This window comes from Neophocaena asiaeorientalis, unplaced genomic scaffold (assembly GCF_003031525.2).
Source record: "Neophocaena asiaeorientalis asiaeorientalis breed wild unplaced genomic scaffold, Neophocaena_asiaeorientalis_V1.1 scaffold692, whole genome shotgun sequence".
NCBI lineage: Eukaryota > Metazoa > Chordata > Mammalia > Artiodactyla > Phocoenidae > Neophocaena > Neophocaena asiaeorientalis.
This window is the reverse complement of record NW_020172814.1, coordinates 1,185,959-1,192,537: the sequence shown is the minus strand read 5'-3', so window position 1 is coordinate 1,192,537 and position 6,579 is coordinate 1,185,959.

Sequence of the window (6,579 nt, the reverse complement as noted above, 5' to 3'; positions counted from 1 at the left end):
TATTAGGTTAAATAGAAGAGACTGTATATAGTCAGACTATATATGACTTCACATTCATTGTGGAGCGGCAGAGTTCCATGACCTGCTGCTTCTGAGGTTTTCAAAACTGCTAGTAAAGGAACATTTTCCAGCTGTAGTCTTGGTGAGGTCCAAATCTACTGAGATTTCCCTATGTCCTGATAAATCTTTGGGGTTTTTTTTTCATATCTAATTAAAGCTATTAGTAGAATAATTCATTATTTCTATAACTTCTTTCATATAACTCCATGAGTATTGATTTCAAACTCATCAGAGATGTCCTTGAGATTTTTCTCAGTATTGAGTATGTATGAAGGACCTGATGTCTGATCAGGGTTGCTCTGTGATGCTTTGAGGTAATACAAAAGCTATCAGATATGTACTTACCACTAGGCAGAGATTTATCTACAGCAGCAGTTACAGACTGCATGTTTGTGTCCCCCTAAAATGTATGTTGGAAGCCTAACCTCCAATGGAATTAGGGGGTAATTAGGCCTTTGGGAGGTAATTAGGTTCAGATGAGCTCATGAGAGTGGAGCCCCCATGATGATGGGATTAGTGTCCTGATAAGAAGAGACTCTAGTCTCTCTCTCTCTCTCTCTCTCTCTCTCTCTCTCTCTTTCTCCCTCCCTGCCATGTGAGGATATAGCAAGAAGATGGCCATCTGCAAACCAGGAAAAGTACCCTCACCAGACACTAAATCCCCTGGCACCTTGATCTTTGATCCCAGCCTGCAGAACTGTAAGAAATAAGCGTTGTCCAAGCCACTCAGTCTTTGTCATAGCAGCCCAAGCTGACTAATGCAGCACCACGGGTCCTGCTTTGTTCTTTGAGGCCAAATGCAGGGTGTGTGGGGGAAGGGCGTAGTGTATGTGCACGCACATTCATTGGGCAACATGTGTGAGTTTATTTTAAAAAAACCAATAACTTAAATAAATACATTTAAGACAGGACAGTTGAGTTGCTGGACAGGAAAACTATGTGAAAGATTTTGCTGGAAAACCCAGAGGGCAAACGCACTTTGTTGTGGATTCTATCCAATTAATCAAGATAGTGATAGACCACACCTCTCATATATTTTCCACATTGCCAGAATATTTTATACCTTAATAATACTGTGCTTAGTGCATATTGGAGTATCATTAAAAATGAGCTCATCATGTAACAGGATGACAGAAAGAAAATAAATCTCCCTTGGCTACATGTTATTCATCTCTGTCCCAGAGACTTTCTCTTCTCAAATTGGCTTTTTAGCTAGCCAGAACATGGCCGGACACTTTGATAATGACACAGTCTACACACACATTTTCTATGAGCCTTTATGCAGCTTATATAAATTCTGTAAGAAGTGTCGTTCCAGTCTCGAAGATTTTTCTTGATATATAAGAACTCTCCTCTCTCTGTATCATCTTGAAGTCTCTCTTTTCTCCACTCTCATAAAATGTGAGAAGAGACTTTCAGAAGGTTATTAAGTTTGTTTTGCAGTCCACTGGTTGGGAACGTGATTTCCTGGTAATTTAATTTTGATGTGTTTCCTAACTTGGGTTTAATTCTATTCATCCCAACAGATACCAGAGTCAAGAAGTACATATTACTATTGTAATATTGTATTTTATTACTAAGAAGTATAATTATTTTAAATAACTTAATATAGAACACTTTCTACTCTGGCAATTTTAATGACTTATATCAGCAGTAGAAATTTCAAAAACAGTTACATGAAACGGAAGTATCACTTGGAAAAGGCAGGCTGCACACTAGAAATCATCCCACAGGGCAGCATTACATTGAGTAGTCTTTCGTGGCTCAAGGACTGACCCCAACTGACTCAAAGATTGAATTATCAGAATACTAACATTGGACACACATGGCAGAGGAGACTCCCATTAACCATGTTATAGAGCTGAAATATAAAATCATAATCTCCATGTATTAATTTATAGTGATGAAAATACCCCTATCTTAGGCTGCAATACTCATTTTGACATGGCGTTGATTTTCTTCCTACGTGTAGACATAAAGGGGGCACAGATATTTGCTCAGCGAGATCAGTTCTGTCAAGGCAGTAGTTTTGGATATGATAGGGTGTCTTGGCTTAAGTTTCTCCCTCTTCTGAGCATGCTCATAATGGCACTGCAACATGGGCTACTGCAACGCCCCTTTCCCTATGCTGACCATCCTTCCTTACCTCTCCCCACCACCTCCAGACTCCTAATTCTGATTGACACATCCTTTTGTGATAACTCTGTGACGTCAATCTTGCACCACTCAATTCCTTGATCTAATAGCCATAGTTTTTAAGTTTTCTTTGCATGTCACCTAGTAAACATTGATTTCTTAGATTCACTTTCAGAAGGTAATCCATTTGTTTTTAAAATATATTTTCAAGTTCTTGGAGACTTCCTCTAGGTAGACTCCAACTACTGATAATCAGCAAAAATAATTTTACATAATTGATTAGAACTTGAAATATGGTAAATGAAAAACAATTCTGAAAAGAGAAACATAATTAGGAATTATAAAGCAGAGTTCACGGCAGAACTCTGAAGAGTCCATTGAAGAAGCTGAGTTTAAGGCACATGTTAGAAAAAACATCTTTATGACTCTTGGAAATAATGTGACTTCCTTTTAAGAACTACACATTTATTACCAACACTAAACAAAAGACAGAGTATAAAAAGTGAGACACCCATATAATAAACAATTTTCCCATCCTACTATTAATTTATAATGAGAAAAATAATGGCATCTCAGGCTGGAATAATCACTTTGACATGGAATGAACTTACTGTCTATTTTTTCAGCCTAAACTAACCTTATCACATAGAAATCTAGTCTGGACAGAGGTGTAACATACCTTTTTCGTCGCACTTAAAAACTGTTGGTTGAATTAAAGAATTGAGTTCAAGAATAATGAGTAGGGCTTCCCTGGTGGCGCAGTTGTTGAGAGTCCGCCTGCCGATGCGGGGGACACGGGTTTGTGCCCCGGTCCGGGAGGATCCCACATGCCGCGAAGCGGCTGGGCCCATAAAAAAAGAAAAAAAAAAAAAAAAAAAAAAAAACTTAAAAAAAAAAAAAGAATAATGAGTAAACAGGAAGCTAGGTAAGAATTGGGGGAGGAGACTGTGGTGACGCTGTGCTAGGAGAACTAGCATTGCAAGCGGGGGAAATAACGGGAACAAAGAGAAAAGAAAAGAGGTGTGTTTGGGGCTTGACAGGAAGGGCAGCCTAGTGTTTAGGAGGACAGGCAGTTCCCAGTCGGATAAAATAGCGAATGGGGCCACTAAGGATCACAATACAACACTCTTTACTTGCCTGTGACCATGATTTCCATTGGAATAATGTTCTTTTTTTTTCTCTTAATTTATTTATTTTTTGGTTGTGTTGGGTCTTCATTGCTGTGCGCGGGCTTTCTCTAGTTGCGGCAAGCAGGGGCTACTCTTCGTTGCGGTGCGTGGGCTTCTCATTGTGGTGGCTTCTCCTGTTGCGGAGCATGGGCTCTAGGTGCTCGGGCTTCAGTAGTTGTGGCACGCGGGCTCACCAGTGCCTGAAGTAAATGTGGGGGTTCAGGACTTAAATAAGAAAACAAATCATGTTTATTTTCACTCGTCTCTAACCAAACTAAAATTTAACATTTTCTTCCATTGCAAATATGGGCAACAAACCACAGGAGTATAAGCAGGATTTCTGCCTTTGTCATGAATAGGAATCACAGTCTCATACTACAGTTGTCACAGATAGCTACAAATATCATGTATATTACCACTGTCTTCAGTAGTTATTAGACTAAACTCTAGATCTTCTTATTTAATGGCTAGTGAAACACAAATATTTCTGCATCAAAAACTTTCGTTAGTATAGTGACAACTGCATTTCAATATAATTGGAATGATTTATAATCCAATATAATTTATATTATGCATTTAAAAACACTATTCTGTGAAGAGATCCATAGGCTTCTTCAGACTGCCAAAGGAGCTCATGGAACAAAAAACATTAAGAACCCCTACATTAGAATTAGTATTTTGGTTTTAGCATTCCTCACCCCTTTCTCTATCAAATCTGTTCTCCAGCAGTCTCCAGGTAAACAATTCCATCTATTAGCTCTCTCTAGAATTCTTATGTAATTGATATCTAGGACAGTCCCTATTAGTGTATGTGTGGGTAAGATAAAGAATTTTTACATCACCCTTTCATATTGTTTTCTTTACTCCCTCTTTTGTCCATTTCTCTTCCATTTAAATGAATTCCCTATTTCAGCATATACCTGGAGATGAAGGGGATAACTTCAAGCAGGTGGGGAGATTCAGAAGGGCTTAAATATAAAAGCAGAGCTCCCCACACATGAATGGGAGCTGCTGAAAGGAAGGAAAGGAAAAGAAGGTGATGGGGTAGGAGACAAAGTTGCAGCTGGTAGGAGGAAAGTCCAGCCCAGCAGACAGAATCCAGCACTCGGCGTCCAGAAGACAGAGATGTAGGCCACAGGTTGGCAAGAGGCTAGCATCAGAGAAGTCCAGGAAAAAGTGAAATGTTTGCTGAAATGTTGCCCGGGGAACATGGCAACGAGTACTCTAAGATCAATCAAAATATGAATATATACCCTGGCCTGGAAATTTGACTTGCATCAGATGAGTCTGTCAGGATGTGGGAGAGGTTCAGAAAAGGCCTATACCTGGGATGGTGGTGGTGTGGTTAGGGCAGGGGATTGAGAGAGGAAAACAGAGCCCAGTCTTATAAGGGTAAGAATACTGGGTTGACTACAAGGAATTTAATTAAGGACATGGTAGAAAAGGGTAATAAAGTGGAAGTTTCTTACACCTGGACACAAGTTGAGCACAGGAAAGCAGGATTGGCTTGATGACGGATTTCTTATTATTGAATCAGATCAACTTAAATAACTAAGGAGAGGAGGGTTCACCAAGCCTATATTGGGACTAAGTCTGCCGGTCAAGGTGACCCGATTTATGCTAATAGAAATGGAGGGCTTTGAAGGCAGAGAACCAGGAAGTTTATGACAACTGGTCAGCTCTCTAAATCGGCTTTACTCTCTGAGATATCTACTGTGTGTGGCATTAGGCTCCCAAAGCATGAAGTGGAATGTGTTATTAAGTCAGATCTCCTTGGATCACAAAGAAAATAATAAGGCAACAGTGATAGAAGAGAAAAAGAAACAATCCAGAGAAAAAATGACTGGGTCACCAGAGGCAAAATGTATGACAGATGCAAATGGCGTTCATCATTTCTCAGCTGGAAAATTCCAACAGCTTCCTCAATTGTCTCCCCATCTTAAGTGCTTCACTACTCAAATGTATCTTATAAACCACTTCCAGGCGACACACGAAAATTCGTCAAGTGTAGACACCGTTCCTCACTTCAGTCTTCTACTAAAAAATACCAACAACACTTTGTCACCTAACAAGACCCTTTCCTTTGCATTCAAATTTCTGTGCAATATGGTTCCAACCCATGTCAATGCTTATTTCCTAGTATTTTTAATATTCAACATCATTAAAATAAATGATTAAAATACTTATTATTTGAATGCTTCATTTTTAATATTTCCTTTTTATTTCTGACAAGTGTGCCCTTCTTTGAAGACTTTCTCTACTTCATTTCCATGTGATTCTGATGGGCTACCAATCAGAAGACAATGGACTGCTGACAAGAGGAGTGCCCCATGGCCCAAGTTAGGCCACCCAGAGTTTCCTTCCCAGGAGGTGTGTCCCGAGAATGCAAGGGCAGAGAGGGACCAGAAATGATTGGAACTGAGGCCTGTGAGTAACTGTTGGGTATTTGTGTCTTTATCTTAATGTTCCTCTGATCCTCTATCCTTCCCTAAATTCTTCCACTCAGTTCTTTGAGCTACTCAATATCCTTTCAGGAAATTCCCTTGTACACACACACACACACACGCTTCAGTTTAAGAATAGTAGTTTCTATTGCTCGTAACCAAAGAGCACTAAATGACGCAGAAATGAGCACAAAAGCATAGGGGAGATTGTTAGGTGTGGAATAGGGCACAGTGCCCCCCCCCACCCCCGCCACTGCCCAGCCCAGAGATGATTGGTGTTTGTGGAATTAATTATCAAGCTAAAATGTCATAAAAAGCAATGGGGCTGACATTAAAATTCTAAGGTGGGAAATTAAAAGTTCATGGCATATAGTGGAGAGGTAGGAAATAAGGTCATTCACCGGGCTGCCTGGAACCCTGTGGGTGAAACTTCTAGGAACTGTTGGCTTTTGCAATAGACCTGGATAAATGAAACTGAGGGAATCGTGAGCTCACATGTTAAAATTTTCACTTCGAGGCATGGACTAAAATGCAGAGTCTTCTTGTCACCATGCCCCAAGCATCTCTTTTTACTGGTTGTCGTGGGACTGAGCTTGATGAAAACCAAACTCGGAGTTGGATCATCCAGCTTGTTACGTTGGATCAGGGCAATTGAGAACGCTGCCACGTATCCTGCATAAATCTTGAGGGAAAAAATGGGATATGAGCTGTTCACCGGTTATGTTAGTAAACCTTTGATCCTGAAGAAACCTGAGCCACCAAAGGGCTTG